This window comes from Myotis lucifugus, unplaced genomic scaffold, assembly GCF_000147115.1.
Source record: "Myotis lucifugus unplaced genomic scaffold, Myoluc2.0 scaffold_13, whole genome shotgun sequence".
Lineage (NCBI taxonomy): Eukaryota > Metazoa > Chordata > Mammalia > Chiroptera > Vespertilionidae > Myotis > Myotis lucifugus.
Window position 1 is genome coordinate 7,194,469 of NW_005871061.1, and position 23,060 is coordinate 7,217,528.

The following is a 23,060-nucleotide window of genomic DNA, read 5'->3' on the forward strand; positions in this document are numbered from 1 at the left end:
GGTGCCGCCACTGTCACACTCAGGGCAGGACCGATGGGGAGATTATGGCTCTACCCCGTCACACACAGAGCAGGGCCATGGGGGGGGGGGCGATGGGGTGCCGCACCCTGTCACACACAGAGCCGCAGGGGGATAGGGGGTTGGGGAGCTCCCCCCTATCAGGCACAGAGCAGGGATTATGAGGGGGTTAGGGCGCCTTCCCTTGTCACGAAAAGAGCCGGGTGGATAGGGAGGTTGTGGCCCCACCCCCTGTCACACACAGAGCCGCAGGGAATCAGGGGGTTTGGGCGCTGCCCCCTGTCACACTGATCCCGGTGCCAGGAGGCCTCGCGGCTCCGCTAATCCCGGTGCTGGGAGGCATATTACCCTTTTACTATATAGGATAGAGGCCTGGTGCACTGGTGGGTGCCAGCTGGTTTGCCCTGAAGGGTGTCCTGGATCAGGGTGGGGGTCCCGCTTGGGTGCCTGGCTAGCCTGGGTGAGGGGCTGATGGCTGTTTACAGCTGGTCACACCCCCTTCAGGGTGGGGGTACCCACTGGGGTGCCTGGCCAGTCTGGATGAGGGGATGATGGCTGTTTGCAGCTGGTCACACCCCCTTCAGGGTGGGGGTCCCCACTGGGGTGCCTGGCCAGTCTGGGTGAGGGGCTGAGGGCCGTTTACAGGCTGGCAGGTGACTGAAGCTCCCAACCGCTCCTTTTTTTCTTTTTGTCTTTTTTATTCTGGGCCAGCTTTAGCTCTGAGGCTTGGCTCCAGCTCTGAGGCTTCCGCTGCTGAAAGCAGGTATCTGGTTTCTTTGGGTTCTATAATTGTAACACTGTTGCAGTCCTGCTCACTCCAGCTCTGAGATCCCGGCTGCTGAAAGCAGGGATCTGCGTTTGTTCTATAATTGAAACAATGTTGCGGTCCTGCTGGCTGAAGCCCGGCTGGCTGAAAGCAGGGTTTCTGGGGTTTTTGTTTAGCTTCTATATTTTGAAACAAATGTTTCTTAGAGTTGCAGCTCAGAGGGCTGGCAGCAGCAGGCGGGGAACCTTTGGCTTTCTCTGTCACTGGAGCAAGCAAGCCTCCTGTTCGCTTCAGTGCATGGCTGCCCGCCGGCCATCTTGGGTGGGAGTTAATTTCCATAAGGATATGCTGAATAGCCAATGGGGAAGCGTTCGGGGCCATGGCCAATTTGCATCTTTCTCTTTTTATTAGATAGGACTAGGAGGCCTGGTGCACAAAAATTTGTGCACTCGGGTGGCGGGGAGGGGGGGTCCCTCAGCCCGGCCTGTGCCCTCTTGCAGTCTGGGACCCCTCTGGAGATAACGACCTGCTGGCTTAGGCCTGCTCCCGGGTGGCAGAGGGCAGGCCCAATCCCTAGGTGCAGCCCCTGGTCGGGCTCAGAGCAGGGCCGATTGGGGAGTTGGGGCGCTGCTCCCCTGTCATGCACAGAGCAGGGCAGATCGGGAGGTTGCGATGCCACCCCTCAGTCACGCTCAGGGTAGGGCCGATTGGGGGGGTTGCAGCACCGCCCCCTGTCACAATCAAAGCTGCAGGGCGATCAGGGGGTTGGGGAGCTCCCCCCTATCAGTCAAAGAGCAGGGCCAATCAGGGGGTTGGGGTGCCTTCCCCTGTCAGGAACAGAGCAGGGCGGATAGGGAGGTTGTGGCCCTGCCCCCTGTCACACACAGAGCCGCAGGGCGATCAGGGGGTTTGGGCGCTGCCCCCTGTCACACTGATCCCGGTGCCGGGAGGCCTCGCGGCTCCGCTGATTCCGGTGCTGGGAGGCATATTACCCTTTTACTATATAGGATAGAGACCTGGTGCACGGGTGGGGGCCGGCTGGTTTGCCTTGAAGGGTGTCCTGGATCAGGGTGGGGGTCCCCACTGGGGTGCCTGGCCAGTCTGGGTGAGGGGCTGAGGGCTGTTTTCTGGCTGGCGGGTGACTGAAGCTCCCAACCGCTCCTTTTTTTCTTTTTGTCTTTTTTATTCTGGGCCAGCTTTAGCTCTGAGGCTTGGCTCCAGCTCTGAGGCCTCGGCTGCTGAAAGCAGGTATCTGGTTTGTTTGGGTTCTATAATCGAAACACCGTTTCAACTCTAGCTCTGAGATCCCGGCTGGCTGAAAGCAGGTTTCTGGGGGTTTGTTTAGCTTCTATATTTGTAACAATGTTTCAAACTGCAAGCTCAGAGGCCGGCAGCGGCAGGCAGGGAACGTTGGAGTCCTCCGTCACTGAAGCAAGCAATCCTCCTGTTCGCTTCAAGCCGCCTGGCTGCCGGCCGCCATCTTGGCTGGCAGTTAATTTGCATATCGCCCTGATTAGCCAATGGGAAGGGTAGCGGAGTGACACCAATTTGCATGTTTCTCTTTTATTAGTGTAGATATTCTCTATGCTGTACTTTACATTCCCATGACTATTTTGTAATTGCCAACCAATTTGTATTTCTTAATGCCTTTACCTTTTTCACACAGCCCCCCCCAACTCCTTTCCATCTAGCAACCATCAATTTGCTCTCTGTATCTGTGAGTCTGTTTTGCTCATTTTGGTAATTTTGTTCTTTAGATCCCACATATTAGTGAAATCATATGGTATTTGCCTTGCTCTGTCTGTCTTATTTCACTTAACATAGTACTCTCTAGGTCAGTGATGGCGAACCTTTTGAGCTCAGCGTGTCAATATTTTGAAAAACCCTAACTTAACTCTGGTGCCGTGTCACATATAGAAATTTTTTGATATTTGCAACCATATATTTTTGATATTTATTTTATATATTTAAATGCCATTTAACAAAGGAAAATCAACCAAAAAAATGAGTTCACATGTCACCTCTGACACACGTGTCATAGGTTAGCCATCACTACTCTAGGTCCATCCATGTTGTCACAGATGGTAACATTTTAATTTTTTTATGACCAAGTAATATTCTATTATATACATGTAGCACATCTTCTTTATCCACTTGTATATTGATGGGCACTTGGGTTGCTTCCATATCTTAGCTATTGTAAATAACACTGCAAAAAACATAGAATTGCATATATTATTTCAAAGTAGTGTTTTGGATTTCTTCACATATACACCCAGAAGTGGAATATCTGGGACACAAGGAATTTCTATTTTTTTTAAAAAATATTATTTTTATTTTAAAAATATATTGATTTTGGTTAGAAGAAGGGGAAGAGAGAGAAAAAGACCATGTTGATTATTTTTTCTAGTTATTTATGCATTCATTGGTTTTTTATTGTATGTGCTATGACTGGGGATCAAACCTGCAACCTTGGTGTAATGGGACAACACTCTAACCAGCTGAGCTGTACGGCCAGGGCAAAAAATTATTTCCTTTATGATTTATTTTTTATTAAAGTATAGTTGGTATATAATAGTATATTTTTTAGGTACACAACATTGTGATTCAACATTTATATATCTTACAATGTGGTCAATGCACTAAGTCTAGTAATCATCTGTCACCCTGAAAAATTATCACATTAGTATTGACTATATTCCCTTCCACTCATTCATTTCTCCTTCCACCTCCTTCATCTCTGGCAATCATCAAGTTTGTTCTTTGTTTCTGGGAGTCTCCTTTTCTTTAGTTTTTTTTTTATCTGTTTTGATTTTTTAAGTCCATATATAATTGAAATCAGGCAGTATTTGTCTTTCTCTATCTAACTTATTTCACTTAGCATACTACCTCTAGGTATATGTTGTCACTGAATGGATAAAAAATACGTAATATATATATTTGTGAATATGTAAAAATGTATTCACCTATTTTGAATAATTATAAAAGCAGTGTTTATTAAAATACATTTCATTTTTATTTAATACTTTTCAGCTTTAAAGTGTGTATACATTTTTCTGGGACACCCTATATCTATATAAACACCTTTATATAATGGAAGACTATTTAGCAATAAAAAAGGCAGTTCTGCCAGGCCTGTGTCGCTCAGTGGTTGAGCATTGACCTATGAACAGGAGGCCATGGTTCAATTCCTGGTCAAGGAACATGCACAGATTGTGGGCTTGAGCCCCAGTGGGGGACATGCAGGAGGCAGTTGATCAATGATCCTCTTTTATCATTGATGTTTCTATCTCTCTCTTCCTCTCCCTTCCTCTCTTAAAACAATATATATATATGTTAAAAGGTAATTGTATTTTTAGTTGTTTGAGGATCCTTCACACTGTTTCCATAGTGGCTGCACCGGTCTGCATTCCCGCCAACAGTGCACAAAACTTCCCTTTTTTCCACAGCTTCACCAACATTTGTTGTTTGTTGATTATTTATGACAGTCATTTTGACAGGTGTGAGGTGACATCTTGGTATGATCTGATTTACAGTCAATAAATAAGATGTCCAAATGTCAACTGAGAAGGAAGTGAGTTAAAATTCACTAAAAAACTAAATTTGTGTTTTAAAATTATATAAAATAAACAATGAGGTAAAAATAAAGATGCAAATGAGCAATTATTTCTTGTGATTTTAGACAGGCCAAAGAGCCTGACTGCTTAGCATTGCTTTTTAAAAGTTGAGAAAAAAGTTGAGAATAAAAGTAAAATTATTAATGCAAAATCTAGATATAGATGGAACAGTAGAAAATCAAAGACCAAGACAATTAGGTAAATAGGTGGGCACATTACAAGGCAAGTAATGTGAGTGAAACATCCAAATGTGAAAGTTGAATGCCTACATAAAGACATGCAAGAGGAAACTCAATCAACATATTGGTTCAATTCAGTCTTAGGCATATGTAATCATGATGGAGTTAAGGGCAAAATCAACTGGACTTGTAGCTGACTTATAAGATCAAGTTAATAAGGATTAGTTAAAAGGATACACAGCAGAGCTACATGTAAATCAGAGAAATATGGAAAAGGATAAATAAAAAATTATAATAGACTATATTCCTCTTCACAGACCAAAGATTGAGGTGAGCTATGTAGAACAGTTAAAAAATCACAGGTAATTTCTAAAGCTTTGCAATTGCTTTTGTAAAAATCCATCACACTCTTACTGGTAAAATACATTTTAACCTCTCCCTCCATATAGTTCAATGTTGCTCAAAGGACGGAATATGAAAAACATGTAAAGTCTCTTGATTTAAAATTTCTTGGCACAGGTCTAAGAATCTTCATTTTGACAAATCTCTGATTGTGATACATACTAAACTTTAAAGACCCACTAGTACTTCATATAGACTTGAGTAGATATGACCATCCATCACAGAGGTCTGAGAAGAAAGTGACATAATCAGACTGATGGCTCCCATGTTGAATATAGTCTGTAGGGACAAGGAAACAAAAAGACCAGTTTGGAAGCTACCATAGTAACCAAAGTGGGAAATGATGGTGGGTTGGACAAAGGAGGTGGCAGCAGTGATGTTGTCATTCTTGGCGTAAAGATAAACTGGTCATCCAATTCAATTTACCAAGAGAAATGTGCCCAAATGTACCAGTTAATGATCTTTTGGTTATATGTTACGAATTAGTATGAATTAAAAAAAAGTAACTTATTGGTTTATTCAACTGAGAAATTAAATTTTTCAGGAATTAAACTGTTGTCAAATTTCTAACGTTTGCTCATTCTATACCATCTATCTCATATTATCTTATATTTTTATATCTTATTCATTTCATATTTATTTCTATCTTATAGCTCTACTCTTTTTAATTCAATTTTGTTTGTACATTTATCTGCTTCTTTTTTTTTGTTGACCCACCTCTTTCATACTGAATACAGGGTTTCTCAGTGTAGTAATTGGAGTAGAAAGATGATATATCTGCATGTAACTCCAGTATTAGATATTTCTAGCCTGCAAGCCAGAGAAAAAATGTCTTCTTGCCCTGTATTCATATGTAAAATTTGAGGAAATGATTTTATTGCCCTGGGGGCCTTTCTTCTTCTGAGGATTAGTGAAGCTAAGAAAATAGGTTATTATAAATTGTCAGGACTATGATATTAGATTCTATTTTGACATCTTTAGAACCACAGCATGGACAAGGGAATGACCCCCTCCTCCCACCCCAAAATGTGGTTGAGGTTGCCAGAAGAAGGGAAAGTAATTCTGAACATATTAAAAACCATGAGATGGTCACTATACCTTGCTTGAGATTATGAATTACGATTGTATAGCAAAATTATCTTTCAACGTCCTTCATGGAAGCTGTTTTGCACTTTAGAAAATTATCATTCTTCTAATAAAACCTTGATCATTTTTAATGAAAAATAACTTACAATGACTATGGTACTATATCCAAAAATACTACAGTTAATTAAGAGAATTATAAAAATTACTGAGGTCTGGAAAATGATCATAAAGCAGCATTTAGGTGTTTAATTAACATTTATATTACGTTACTTTTATTTTATAATAATTAAGCCATTCACAATTCAACTGGCACAGATAGGAAACTAATTACTTTTACACCTACAACATAATAAAATGCATTGTGGTTATCATTAGAATTGCTTTTTTTATAGTAATGCAAATAATATGCCATTAATTTTTCTTAAAATAAAAAGATAAAACACAAAACATGACTGTTAAAAATGACAAACTGATCATCTGTTTAGAAATCTATCTACACTAATAAAAGAGAAACATGGTAATTAGCGTACGACCGCTACCCTTCCCATTGGCTAATCAGCATATCCTTATGCAAATTAACTGTCAGCCAAGATGGCAGCCGGCAGCCATGCACTGAAGCGAGCAGGGAGGCTTGCTTGCTCCAGTGACGGCAGACTCCAATGTTCCCTGCCTAACTTGCCAGGCTCTCAGCTGAAACTCTAAGCAACTATGTTGCAAATATAGAAGCTAAACAAAACCCCAGAAACCAGCCGGACTGAAAGCCAGCCAGACCGCAACATTGTATCGATGTTTTCAGCAGCGAGGCCTCAGAGCTAAAGCTGGCCAGAATAAAAAAAAGAAAAAGAAAACAAGGAGCGGTTGGAAGCTTCAGTCACTCGCCAGCCGGAAAACAGCCCTCAGCCCCTCACCCAGACTGGCCAGGCACCCCAGTGGGGACCCCCACCCTGATCCAGGACACACTTCAGGGCAAATAAGCCAGCCCCTACCCATGCACCAGGCCTCTATTCTATGTAGTAAAAGGGTAATATGCCTCCCAGCACTGGGATCAGCGGAGCAGTGAGGCTCCCGGCACCGGGATCAGCATGACAGGGGGCAGCGCCCAAACCTCCTGATTACCCTGCGGCTCTGTGTGTGACAGGGGGTGGGGCCACAACCTCCCTATCCGCCCTGCTCTATTCATGACAGGGGAAGGCGCCCCAACCCCCTGATCAGCCCTGCTCTGTGCCTGATAGGGGGGAGCTCCCCAATCCGCTGATTGCCCTGCGGCTCTGTGTGTGACAGGGGGCGGGGCCACAACCTCCCTATCTGCCCTGCTCTGTTCATGACAGGGGAAGGCACCCCAACCCCCTGATGGGCCCTGCTCTGTGAGTGACAGGGGGCAGCGCCCCAACCCCCTGATCGGCCCTGCTCTGTGCGTGACAGGGGGTGGCGCCGCAACTTCCCCATCGACCCTGCCTTGAGTGTGACAGGGGGCGGTGCCCCAACCCCCCAAACGGCCCTACCCTGAGCGTGACTGAGGGTGGCATCGCAACCTCCCGATCCGCCCTGCTCTGTGCATGACGGGGCGGCGCCCCAACTCCCCAATCAGCCCTGTTCTGAGCCTGACCAGGGGCTGCACTTAGGGATTGGGCCTGCCCTCTGCCACCCGGGAGCAGGCCTAAGCCAGCAGGTCGTTATCTCCCGAGGGGTACCAGACTGCGAGAGGGCACAGGCCAGGCTGGGGAACCCCCCCCCCCCCGCCCCCGAGGGCACAAATTTTTGTGCACCGGGCCTCTAGTTTATAATAAAAGAAAAGGATACATTGAGAGAAAACATACTTATTGTTGACCACAGTTCTTCAGATTAAGTGCACAAATATCAAGAATAAACTAAATATAACATACTTTCAACAGCAAATTAAATATTAACAAAAGCCCGTTTACTGATTTCAAACAGAAGAGGAGAAAATACTGGAATCACAGTAAAGACACTGTCTCTAGATGCAGCTCTGCTGTTGTGATAGGCAGAATTCTAAAAAGGCCTCCTAAAAATTTCCTGCTTAATCTATGAAACATCTGGATATCATGAGATATCAAGCCTTCAGTGATTTTGTTATATAACACAGTTGAGTTTGAGATAAGGAGAATATCTTGGATTGTTCAGGTAGACCCAATGTAATCACATTAGTCCTTAAAAAAAGAGCTTTTATTCTGGCAGAAGGGGAGGTTAAAAAGGCTCAAAGCATGAGAAAGACTTGATGTGCCATTGCTGTTTTAAAGATGAAGATGTTAGAAGGAATGTGCACAGCCTCTTGTAGTAGAGAGCCAGTTCCAGCTGGCAGCCAGCAAAGAAACAAGAACTTTAGTTCCACATGCACAGGAAATGAATCTACCTTTGACCTAAATGAACTTGGAAATATTTATTTCCCCTGAGGCTTTAGGTGAGAGCCCAGACCTGCCCACCTTGATTTTATTCTTGTACGACCTTAAGCAGGGAATAAAATTGAATCCACCTGGACTTCTGACCAAGAGTAACTGTGATATAAATCATGGGTGCTATTTTAAGCTTGTAAATTTGTTACAGCTTTTATAGAAAACCAATACAGCTGCCAGAGGTGAGGTGAGTTAAGTTCTATGGATCTCCATTTGCACTTCTGTTAAGTGAAGCAGTTAGACTACATTAATATTGGCCAATCTGGGGTTCCATGGAACACTATTTAGGGAAATGTTAACAAGTCAGGCTTGAAAATATGTTTCAAGCCATCAAATAAATTTAATAATTTTTTTTTTATAACAAAGACTCTGAGCAGTTCTGCATTTAAAAAATATATATTTTATTGATTTCAGAGAGGAAGGGAGAGGGAGAGAGAGATAGAAACATCCTATATAATAAAAGCCTAATATGCAAGTGTCTGATCAACCAGTCGGCCGTTTAACTAATCAAAGCATAATATGCTAATGATATGCTAAGGCCACTCAACTGCTCACTATGATGTGCACTGACCACCAGGGGACAGACAGTTGACTGGACGACCAGTTGCTGTGATGTGTACTGACCATCAGGGGGCAGACGCTCTGACCAGTAGGTTAGCTTGCTGCTGGGGTCTGGATGATTGGGATTGAGTGAGACGGGCTGGACACACCCTGGAGCCATCCCACTGCCCCTCCTCAGCTGGCCAATCTCCCACATCCCTCCCTGGCCCCGATCATGCACCAGAGGGGTCCCTCGGCCTGGCCTGCACCCTCTTGCAATCCGGGACCCCTCTGGGGATGTTGGAGAGCTGGTTTCAGCATGATCCCGCAGGCTAGACCGAGGGACTCCACTGGTGCATGAATTCGTTCACGGAGCCTCTAGTCCAACCTGTTCTCAACCTGTGGGTCGAGAACAATGAAAATACATCCTGCATATCAGATATTTACATTAGGATTCATAACAGTAGCAAAATTACAGTTATGAAGTAGCAACAAAAATAATTTTATGGTTGGGGGTCACCACAACATGAGGAACTGTATTAAAGGGTCGCGACATTAGGAAGTTTGAGAACCACTGTTAGTCAATAATAAGAGAGAATGATTGATTAGCTGCCTCCTGCACACCCCTTACAGGGGATTGAGCCCACAAGCTAGGCATGTGCCCTTGACCAGAATCAAACCCTTTATTCCGAAGGCCAACACTCTATCCACTGAGCCAAACCAGCTAGGACCAGTCCTGCATTTTTAAAAACTCGTTTATTTTTATCTATGAGTATTCCAATATCTTTAGCACACATATAAACCAATATGGATTTCATATTGAGAAATTCACCTTTAAATAATTGAATTTCTTCTTTCTAAAATTATTTCCTATAGACCATTAATAAAATGGTTAAGTACCCTATGGGAATATGTATAATAACAATTTTAAATGTTTTTGTCTGATAAAATTAAGTTCCATTTTCAAATACTGTCTTGTTTCCACTGAATGTAAATTCACATAACTTTTCAGTTCAAAAGCCATGTTGACAATGATGACACTTTAGTATATTCAATTACTGGCTCATTCTAACATACTTGGATAAAGAGCATATTTGAAACCATAATCCACTGCTTTTATTTAGTTTTCACTTATCTGAAACACATCAAGTTAGGATTCCCAATAGTATATACTCTATCCTTGATAATAATACTTTCTGATCTTAGCAAATTTGTATCCTTCCTTTCATTCAGATCTTAATCAAGATACTACTCTTAAAAACACCTTTTCTGATCACCCAAAGTAAAACACCCACACTTTTTAGCAAACCATCTTAATTCACTTTTTACTATCTAATGTATTTTTGTTTGCTTATTGCCATCTCCTTTTGTTATTTTATGAGAGCTTAGATCTTGTCTATTTTGGTAACTACTTCTGAGTGGTAAGAGCATGTATTTTTGCAAGGTTGACCTTAAACATATAACTTTTAAATGATTTACTAGGTAGTAGCTATTCTTATTCAGAAACTATAAGTGCCAAGATATATATGGGAGGGCTAGGTGAAGATAACTTGAATTTAAAGATGTAGATTCATTTACAGGTTTTTCAGAAACTCAAGTTCTATAGTCTTTCTTCTGACAGTTGAACCGGACATCTGCTAGCACATACAGTTGTGAGTACATGAAACACAGTTTATTTTTGTATTGGTATTTATTAATTATTGTATTATTTTCCATACAAACAACTGTAAACCTACTTTTGCCAACCCCAGTATAACAACAGGCTAGTAAAATATTTAAATTTTTTTTAACAATTGCCATGACAAACCTCAGATAACTTTTTGGTACTGTATCAGAATTTCTGTTTTCAGCTCCACAGACATTAATGCATGGTTTAAATTCTATTTATATGAGATAGTCTGTTTTTTTTTAATTTGTCTTTAACATTAATTGTGAAATCTATTAAGTTGTTTTACAACCAAATTTGCCCTGCTCATGTAAAACAGCGTGGTGGGCAGCACCCAACTGGGAATACTAAATCAGGTTCTAATCCACTTACCCATTCTGTGACCTTCACTAAATCAACTCACCTCTCAGTCTTAGTTCCTCATGTAAGAATGCAGAGGTTGAGTAGATTACCTCTAAGTTTTCTTCCATGTCTAGTTTTCTGGAAATATGAACTATTTTTGCCTGAAATGATAACATGCTTAAATTTCTAAAATAACAATATTTGTCTTTCTTGTCCAGCATTCCACAACTGGGATCTAGGTTTAGTCCATATTTTTTCACCTACAGAAATATTTAAGCATTATATTATTCCTCAGTTAATATAACATGCTTATAAAACGTGCATAGCAACTACATATGGGTAAATAGTTTGCAAGCTTATTAACTGTGTTTCCAATTTGAAATATTCGTTACCAATTATTTTATTCAAGGTATTTATTTTTTAAATATATTTTTTGTTGATTTCAGAAAGGAAGGAAGAAGGAGCAAGAAATAGAAACATCAATAATGAGAGAGAATCATCAATCGGCTGCCTCCTGTACACCCCACACTGAGGATGGAGCCCACAACCTGGGCACATGCCCTGACCAGGAATCAAACCATGACCTCCTGGTTCATAGGTTGACACTAAACCACTGAACCATGTTGATTGGGCTATTAAAGATATTTATATTGCATATTAGTAAGATTATATTAGCCACTGCTGATTTCTCAATCACAACTGATTTCTCCTTCCATTATATTCCTATGATATTTTGTGCCTCTATCATTGTATTCATTTTATTCTTTTATACATTAGAGATATTTCTGTATATGTCTGACTCACATATTAATTTAAAGGCCTGGAGGATAAGAATTATCTCATATCCATCTTTGGACCACTCAACTCTTGGAATAGTCCATTATAAATAGTCAACTATCAATAAATTTCTCAAATTGAATTGATTCAAACTGAATTGACTAAAGCCTTATGTATTATTATTATTTAACTCACATGGGAGATTTTATTGATCAAATGATCATTAGTGACAGGATTAAATAAAAGTGTTCCTTCTTTGAATTATGTTCAAATGCAATTCCATTCCTTCATATTTTATTTAACTCTATAGCTTGAAGCTATGATTATGTTTAAAGATCAATAATTTTTGATATTTAACTGCTATGATGTAGACACATAAAATCTGCTTCTGCTTTCCTTAACATGTAAGTTTTGAGATTAATAAAGTATCACAGTAAATATTCCTATCTTGTCTCTTCTGAAAGCTATATTTGATTCTTTACATGTGATAATTTTTCTAGTCTCTGAGTATTGGTAGACTTCAGAATTATGTTCATTCTGTCAAAGACTTCGGATCAAAACGAAATTATTAAAATGGGAAATTACCTTATAGATATTGTATTTTGAAAGTAGGAACACATCAGGAGAACAGACCTCAAGTTTCATTTTAGTTTAAGCTTATATTTTCATGAATGTTTATTATGTATGGCACAATCAATACATAACATAGTTTGGTAAAACTTATAATTGTCATATTCTTCATTTTTGCTTCATCAAGCTCATCAGTTCTGCTCTATAAAGCAAGTTGTATACTTAATTACAAATGTGCCTTATCATTTGAAAACACTTTGAATAATCTGTCACAGTGAGCATACCAAGGTATTGGCATCACTATGAAGCATGCAATTTAATTTTTAAGATTGCTATTTTAAGAGTGGTACATAAATATATTCATCAAAAAAAGCTCACAGAAATTCATGATATGTCACAAGTAAATTGAAGATCCAGAGACATACCCCAGAATGAAAGGATTGGTAAATAATAATAAACTCTCCAAGATATGCAGGGTAGGCTTTTGGTCGTCTTTATGCACTTTATATACTTGAAGACAGTAATTGTGATTTATTACTTTATGGAGTGTATTCAAATATAGAAGATTAGAATTTCTTATAAAATTCACACAAAATTATCAATAATTTCATATGAAATTCAAGATAAAGCAAGGTGAGATTATTAGTTAAATGAGAAAGAATAAAGACTATTGTGGAAAAATATGTTAACCATGATTCATTCTTAAAATGTTGCCAAAAGCAAGTTAATACACAGAGCAAACACTCTGTTAATTAATGTGCCCAAGTTATGATAGAAAGGTGATCCGTTTAGTAATACTAACATCTTGCGTTACCATATACTTACAGTTTAAAAAACACATTCTCATATACTATCTCATTATCATTTATTCTTTACACTCTTCATGGATTGTCAGCTGGGATTAATATTTTCAGTTACACAGAATGAGAATAAAGCTCCCAGGGGTTAAGTTCTTTTAGAAAAATAATTTAAAAATATATTTTATTGATTTTTACAGAGAGGAAGGGAGAAGGATAGAGATTTAGAAACTTCAATGAGAGAGAAACATCTATCAGCTGCCTCCTGCATGCTCCCTACTGGGGATGGAGCTGGCAACCAAGGTACATGCCCTTGCCCAGAATCGAACCCAGTACCCTTCAGTCTGCAGGCTGATGCTCTATCCACTGAACCAAACCGCTTAGGGCGGAGGTTAAGTTCTTTACTCAAGATAAAATAATGTGAGGTCTATGAAGCAATGTGAACATTTTGAAATAAGTAATCTTTGCAAGTATAAATCCCTTCGGATGGGCTTGATAATGTATAGGAATCAAATGAACTAACTCCCAGTAGTGATGATTACTTGTGGACATGAAGAATCAGAGCCCTAAGTTTTGCACATGTATGATTTAAGAAGCCACCAACCCCATTGTCCCATGCACCGAGAGGTTTCTGGTTTGATTCCTGGTCAGGGCACATGCTGGAGGTGCAGACTTGATGTTTCTCTCATAGATGTTTCTCTTTCTCTCTCCCTTCCTCTCTTTCTAAAATCAATAAAAACATCTTTTTAAAGAAGAAGCCACCACCAAACACACACACATTTCTCTGAAAATAACTAAGTAAATGTTAGCCTTATCACCACTGGATGAAATATGCTTTTTAAAAACACAAAATCAATCCACAAGCTGGTAAGAAAGTGAGAATACACAAAATCTAAATAATAATAATAATAATAATAATAATTAAGAGCAGAAAACCAGAGAGATAAGCAGAGAACTGAAACTGGCCTGCTATTGGGATATTTAGCATACCAGATTAACTTGTACTTCACTTTTCACCAACTCACAGGGGAAAAGGTACAGAAAACAAGATATTGGATTCTAATAGTATAAGTCTTCCTGCTCCAAATAAAGGTGGTGTACCCAAATGCTCCACCCTTAGTATTAAGTGTGGACTTAAAATAAATCTCTACCTCCTGGAAACTGTAAAGGAAACTTTCCCATCTTGAATAATCATGTTGACTAAAAGAAGAAAATTATATTTCCTCTGATAATTTACAACAAGCCTGCCCTCATATGACATTACAGCCTAATATTTGCTCTACTTGGGTAGTCTAAAAATTATCAAGTTTTGAATTTAATTAAAATTATCTCTGATTGGTAATCCTCACTGGTGCTTGGTGTAATCAATTCTGAATCCTCTATGGAAGGATGAGAGAATAGAAGACATAGAGATTAGTATAAAAATGTCAGTTTTAGGTGAGGAAAAATAGTATGTAGCAAAGGAAATATTTAAAGACATAATGGTTGATATTTTCCCAAAAGTGATAAATGACAATCATCTACATATTTAGGTAGCCCAATGAATCCCAAACATGATAACCAAAGGAAATATGCAACGCAGACTATGAAAGACTCTATGCACAAACAACCTGATTTATTCAACAGGTAAATTGTAAGGAAATTTTTAAAAATATATAGCAGGGACCTACATATTTCAAGTGACTAAAGAAACAATTTAAGAGAAAACAAATTTTAAAGAGTCTGAGGGAACTCTCATACTCATTGGATATTAGATCATATTGAGAAATTATTACATACACACATAGATTTCCTTGCTCTGACAGATGAGAAGGCCTAGAAGCAAACAAAATGATAGCAAGGAGCACATCTAGAGCCAGATCTTGGTTTCAAATACAATCCTTCAAGAAGATCTATGTGAATACTTTATTAATGTCCACATTCCTTGTAGAATGTACATTCTATGAGAACAGGAACTGTTTTTAACTTATTATATTCTTTGTGCCTAGTATAGTTACTGATCTCTAATAAGTACTTGAAATATTTCTTGAACATATGAATAAATGAATGCTAATAGAAGTTTTAACTATTATAGAACATGGCCAAAGTACATGTTCCTTCAGATCAGATATGATGTATTTATATGTATATACATGGTGGCTTGGATTTTGCTTGGTATATATGACTACCCAAGAAATACTTGCTGTTTTCATAAAAATTGACCTATGTCCCATTTCACAAGAATTGTGAAATCTGATCAGACTTTAAGTAAACAATAACAAATAAGAAGAATGGAGGAGAAGAAAGAGGCCATTAGCAAAGTAGGAAGTAGCAGACAATTCACAGAGCATACAAGAGTGGAAGGCAGGAATAATTCTTTTAAAATCCATATTTCTATAAATAGACTGAGAATAGAATATGCCCAATAAATATGGTGATGCTGATATTTTCACATAATCTATTAAATATATCTTCATAAGCATCACAGAGTTTTCCTGTAATAGAATACTTCAAAGAAATCAATGAATGATCATTTTTGGTTCAAAGGAGCACCCCTAAAAACTTCTGTGCTGCACACCCTGTCAATGCCCCCTTCTTAGCACCTGCTATTTCTGTGCACACCTGCCAGCCTTATCACCACCAGGAACTGTGACTCTTTGCTGATGGCTTTCTCTGGCCTCTTCAGGTCACTGTGCCCACATACAGAGCAAGCCACAAAACCCAGAAAAATAGCAGCCCCCTTAAGTAGCTTTCAAACAATAACTGGTGGGAGTTTGTAAATAAAAACCCTACTTCTCTCTCTCTCTGGGTAGAGTATATCTAAAATTCTACACTGTCTCTCAGACTTGCTCAGTGCTATTAAGCTCCAATTGCCATCATTTATAACTTGCTTTGAAATACATGTATAATGACTTCTTCCCCTTCCTTTTTCCCCTTCTCCGTTTTGTCTTTGCTTCCTTATCAGAATTTCTGGAGATCACCAGCACTGGAATCCTTATCTCAGGATAGTCTTTTGGAAGAACCCAAGCTAAGAGATTCTACTTGAAGCTGTGTTGCCAGTTATGTTTGAATAGGGTTTTGTGAACGAGGTGGGAGTTTTACCTGGTGTATGAGATAAAGCAAAGGTTCTATGCAAAGGGAGCATAATAATTAAAGGCACAGACATAAAACAATGCATGTTTGATGAACAATAGAAGGTTCAATATGGCATAAATATTTTAAAATAAAAAACAAAGTTCTGTCGGATATTAGCAGGAATTAAATGATGAAATGTCCTGGTGCCTGGCTGAGCTTTTAGCTTATGGGTAATGACAACATTTTCCTACTCATACAGGCACTGTCTTCATGCTTTCTCACCTCATGGTGGAGATATAACACTCAGAACAACATATTTAATTTAAAAATATTTCTCAGTTTTATCATTGCAGTATGTAACACTTTTTTAAATTCTACTAGTCATTTCTGAAAATTGCTATAGTATATTTGACCCAGAAATTGATGTAAAGCACATATAAATCTGTTAAAATGGAATTCATTATTTTTTAAATGACATAAATAAGGTGTGGATGCCAAACAAAGCGAGTCTGTTTCATTGTGTGGGAAAGATAAGCTAATCTATGATAAAATAACAGATTACATTACACAGTGAAACCAATTACATTGCTGGTGACATACAGAGTTTTGAATGCATCAGACACCAGTGTTAGCAATTACATTGCTGGTGACATATAGAGTTTTGAATGCATCAGACACCAGTGTTAGCAATATTTTAGTAAGTTTTTTTATGACCTTGAAGGAAATTGACATCCGTGGTGCACTATAACACAAAATAGCTTGTGTCAAGACAATGCCCCAGAAAATCTGTAGTTGCTAATATTCCAGTCTCCCACAAAACTGTTAATTCAGTGATGAGCTAGTTATTTGTGCACAAGTTTTGAAATTATACCAGAGTCAGAAAGAAATTATACCAGAGTCAGAAAGGGGGGGAGTGGGGAGACTAGTAACTGCATTTGCTGTCTAGTCTTCTTTGCAGGGAAGCCTGACAACAGCTATCTCCGGGGCAGCAGGGAGGCTATTACCTATTGGGTTGGTGGCAGTCTTTGTCTGGTTTACCCTGGTGCAGGAACATAGATAAGAAAGCACATGCCTACAGCTTTCAGAACACAAGAACTGTTCATAGCAGAGTTGAGGTATTTATAGGGGGCCTCAATTTTCAAACTCAAAACCAAAGAAACTATGTTAGCCCTAAAGTTCAAGAGTGGTTTGTTGTTGTTTTTTTAAATTATCTCATGGAAATGATTGACTAGTTTTGTTTCCTCTAAAATCTAAAACAAAATAAAATTAGCAGATATAATGCAGAGCAGTAAAAAATAAGTTTCTAAATAGTGTTTTTTTCTTGATATAAAATTAGAGAATCCAGTTTCATTAACTAAGCCAATAGAAATTCTAATGAGTTATCTCTTTGAGGAATGGAATTATTCAATAAAGTGACCTTTATTGAAAATGTAAAATAGTGATTTTTAAATCTCTTTAACAGCTTTAAAATCAATAAGTGGCAAGCATTTGTTATTATTAACCTATAAACATACTTTTCTCTGTACAATGGCATCCTCATTTTTTACTTTACTGTGCTCTGAGGCCAATTATAAATAAAAGTGTGTTTATGGCAGGTCACATGCAAAATGTGTGAAGTGATCACCTAAAATGAGCATCAAATGCATCAGATTTAAGATAGAATGCCAACAGTAATTCAACCAAGATACAGCAGTATGAGTTCTGTAAATATATAATCCTGGAGCCAAAACTAAAAGGAACTTCAAGTGAAGGTAAGTCAATCCAACTAGAAATTAGAATAAATATATTATGGCTATGTTGAAATGATGAGTAAACTCTTCTTGAAAGCTAAATTCTCTACACAAACAACCTCTAAGATAAGACATTCAAATGCAGATAAAAGCAAAAAAGGAGACAGCAGGAGAGAGAGAGAGAGAGAGAGAGAGAGAGAGAGAGAGAGAGAGAGAACCTATGGAAAGAGAAACTGGAAACCCACAACAAATTTCTTTTTTATAGAATTTTCTGTCTGATCTGCCATAGGCCTACCTTCCACTCAAGCAGCAGGATAAGCTGACCTGTTCTTCAATTTACCAATTTACCTTATCATCCAATATTAACTTGTACTCTATGTAAACAGGCACACACACACACAATATCTGAAATGTGAGCATAGATCATAGATAGTAACGCAATAGTCAGGGATGCGACTTTGGGTCTCACACAGAGTCTACTTTTAGCTCCTGATTTTCTCTGAATTGAATTATAGTAAAGTCAAGTCACAGATGAACAAACAATCAATTGAAATTTCACTGAACAGGACTGTAGGGGATATGTCATAAATGTTTCCCAACTAATACTAGACATTAATTAAAATCTGTTTCCTAAACTAATACATGGAAAGATAATTTTAATTTCTTTCCAGAAATGGCAAAATATTAGTTTGTTTCTCAAAATTGGGACATTTTCTTTTCTAACTCTTAGGTTTTTTAACTTAATGAAATAATCATAGTCTTATTATTTAAATAAACACTTGGAAAGGTAGGTATTAGTGGCAAAAATATACTCAGAAAGCATTTAGATTAAAAAATATTTTTGTGTCTTCCACAATACTCAAATAGGTTTTCTAAATTGGAGTAAATAACATTTTTGAGAAATTATACTCATCTGATACTGCTTAATTCATGTTAGATTGCAAATAGTCTTCAAAAGAGAGATTATTCTAATCAATCTTCTTAAAATATTCAGGTTGTGATTGAATTAAATGCACGTACATAAACAAGCCAAATCAATCCAGAATTATCAGTCAATAGGTGCTGATATTAATATATAAAATTAACTATCAGATAAATGGACAGATGTCTTCATAAAGTTATTGATCATCACTCAGCAATAGCTCACCTGGTTCCTCATAATTGCTAAATGACAATAACATTTCTATTAGTTATTGGTGAATATGCTGACATAAGACTTCAGTTAAAAAGCTTTCTAACAGAAGTACCATTCATACTGGGTTTCACATTGTTTTTTATTTCTTTCCTATATTTTATTATATTGAGAATCTTTTATAATATGCCTCTTTGAAATACTGTTTATATGCCTATCTAGAAGGTAGGATGTAGGATAGGGAGGACACAATAGCTGATATTGATAGCTATGTTTTTCTATTTTAAAAAGCCTATATTTGCTTCAATTTACAGAAAACCTGGAGGAAATAATCCCAGGTGTTTCAAAAACTGTTAAACGATCTCAATAGTTGAAATATTGCCTCAATATGAGACTTTCAAAAATTAGTCCAGCTTCACAAAGCACCAAGCACTGGGCTAAGCACGGGAATACAGCAATGAGGGAGACACGCATGACTCCTGCTCTTGTGAAGGGTTATATTTTTAATGCAAGAGATACTCAAGGAGTAATTAGACTAATGACGATTGCTCTGGGAATTATGGTATAAATGTGTAAATTGCTAACCAGGCATTGTGAGAGGTAATCTGACCTCTTTAGGAAGGGGTGGTGGTCACCAAAGATATTTTTTTGAAGAGATGACATTTAAACTGGTATCTAAAAGATGAATGGTAAGAAGAATTGGTTAAAGAATAGGGTGAAGTATTCCAGAAAAAGAGAATACATTAGAATGCACTGCGGTAAAATACAGCACAGTGGGACTTCAAGAAGAACCTCATGGCTTGAGTAGAATCAACATGAGTGACAGCCTTAGGTATACTGATAGGGAAATTTCAGAGGCCAGCCCCCATGAATATATATATATTGATGTCCCCAAAAATGTATATATACTTTAACAGCTGATAGCTTAATTTTGAAAATGAAACATATTTTAATAAACATTGTCTTTATAATTATTCAAAGTGTGTGTACACATTTTTGGGATATCCTATACATATACATATATGAAAATAGAAAGACATTAAAGAGTTATACATTTTAAGAAGGAGGAGGACACAATCATATTTGTGTTTTAAAAGTTACAGTGGAGTTGGCACATCAAGAAGATGGCAGACTGAGAGGTTCCCGGCCTTCATATCCACATGGAAACATTTTTTAAAAACAAGAGGCTAACTAAAAATAACTTCATAGGAGCTATGGCAAACAGTGAAAGGTCTAAACAAACACTCAGAAAAAAAAAAGACATATTGCAAATAGTAGGAGACTTTATGGCATTTTTAGGCACTTTTATTTACCCTTGCCCCGGCATGGCATAATGTGGTCATGTTTCCAGTTCCCTCCATTGAATCAGGTAAAGCATAGTGGACTTTGTTTGCAACAGTCTTACTGGGTTAGAGGTTTCTTAATGAATGGGGCTCTATTTTACATAATTCAGATTTCAAAGAGGGAGAAGTACCATAGCTTGTATCTCATGCTAGGAGAAACCACAGAAGGAAGCAGCCATTGCTCATGAAAGCTGTGGGGAGATGACAGACCTACAGATAATCTGGAGCAGGAGATTATGAGTAGATGAACAGAATAAAGCAGAATAAAGCATCTCAGACCCCTGGCCCATGGGTTCAACCCCTGGTTAGGGTGCATACAGGAAGCAACTGATCCAATTGATGTTTCTCTCTCTCTTTCCCTTCCTCTCTCTTTAAAATCAATAAAACAGCCTGGTGAGGATTAAACAACAACAACAACAACAACAAAAAAAAAACCCCAACATTTAAGACCCCAAAAAGAAGCAGTGATAAGACTCATTAGGAAATTAAGATATTTTAGATTTGCCATATATATACCACCGAGGAAATAAAAAATCATGCTGACACAAGCCCATGCAAAGTATATGCCAAGAAAAAGTTTGACAAGAACTTACACCATCATATTGGACTGACCGCAAGTTTCAGAACACGCCCTGATAATTGGCAAATATCTTCACATACTGGTACAGGGAACCAGTATTCAATTGCTGAGAGAAATGGCTGTTTTTTTCAAATATTAATTTTCACAACCAACAACTAAAATCACAGTGCATATAAAGAAACAAGAAAACATGGCCCATTAAAAGAAAAGAATATGAAGTGGAAGAAACCCATGGAAGAGCACAAGCAACACGAGTGATATCCACATCATCATAGAATTACATGTCTTTAGCCCCCCACCCTGTTCTCAACAACAAAAGTTTGGCATCTATCCACAAACAAAAGTGCCTGTGTAAGAACTGTGGGATCCAGAAACACATACCAAATAACACAGGAGGAATCTCGGCCACCTGGACCCCAGGCAATAGGCTGCCAGACCTTGGTACCAGATGTGGTCCACACAGTGGTCTGTGAACTGATTCCAACCCTCTCAGCCACAGACCAGTAGCAGTTACAAAATATGGTTTGCAAAGACATCCATGGACAAAGAGCCTTTCTGAAAGTTTGCATTTTCAGAGGACAAATTTCAGAACTCCTTTAGAGCAAAGAAATACAAGTTTGGCCCTAACCGGTTTGGCTCAGTGGATAGAGCATCGGCCTGTGGACTGAAAGGTCCCAGGTTCGATTCCAGTCAAGGGCATGTACCTTGGTTGCGGGCACATCCCCAGTAGGGGGTGTGCAGGAGGCAGCTGATCAATGTTTCTCTCTCATCGATGTTTCTAACTCTCTATCCCTCTCCCTTCCTCTCTGTAAAATATCAATTAAATATATTTTTTAAAAAAGAAATACAAGTGTGTATGCACTATAGAGACAGTAGAGAATGGAAGAGGTGTGCAAAAGCTTTTTAGTTTGATGTAGTCCCATTGTTTATTTTTTCTTTTGTTTCCCTTGCCTGAGGTGATATATCAGAAAAAAATATTAGGAGAAATGTCTGAGATTTTACCGCCTATGATTTCTTCTAGGATTTTTATGGATTTGTGATTTACATTTAAATCTTTTATCCATTTTGAGTTTATTCTTGTGTATGGTATAAGTTGCAGTTTTTTGCATGTATTTGCCCAATTTTTCAACACCATTTATTGAATAGACTATCTTTACCCCATTGTACATTTTAACCTCCTTTGACAAATATTAATTGACCGTAAACTGTGGGATTATTTCTGGGTTCTCTATTGTGTTCCATTGATTTATATGCTTGTTTTTATGCGAGTACCATGCTGCTTTTATAACAATGGCCTTATAGTATAGTTTCATACCAGGTGGCATGATACCTTCAACTTTTTTCATTTTCAAGATTGTTGTGTCTATTTGGGGTCTTTTGTGGTTCCACATACATTTTAGGAATATTTGTTCTAATCTTGTGAGATACGCCATTGGTATTTTAATAGGAATTGCATGGACTCTATCGATTGCTTTGGGTAGTATGAATATTTTAATGATGTGAATTCTTCCAATCCATGAACATGATATATGCTACCACTTATTTGTGTCTTCCTCAATTTCATCCTTAAGTATCCTTTACTTTTTTGAGTACAGATCTTTTACCCCCTTGGTTAAATTCACTCCTAGGAACCTTACTTTTTGTTGCAATTGTAAATGGGATTGTTTTCTTTATGATAGTTTCGCTTTCTGATCATTATTAGTGTATAAAAATGACAACGATTTCTGAATATTAATTTTGCATCCTGATGCTTTACTGAATTCATTGATCAGTTCTAGCAATTTTGTGGTAGAGTCTTTAGGGTTTTCTACATACAGTATTATGTCATCTGCAAATAATGACAGTTTTACTTCTTCCTTTCTAATTTGGATGCCTTTTATTTCTTCTTTTTGTCTGATTGCTGTGGCTAGGAGTTCCAGTACTATGTCGAATAAAAGTGGTGAAATGGACAACCCTGGGGTTCCTAATCTTAAGGAAAACACTTTTATGTTTTTCCTGTTGAGTATGATGTTGGCTATGAATTTGTCATATATGACTTTTATTATGCTGA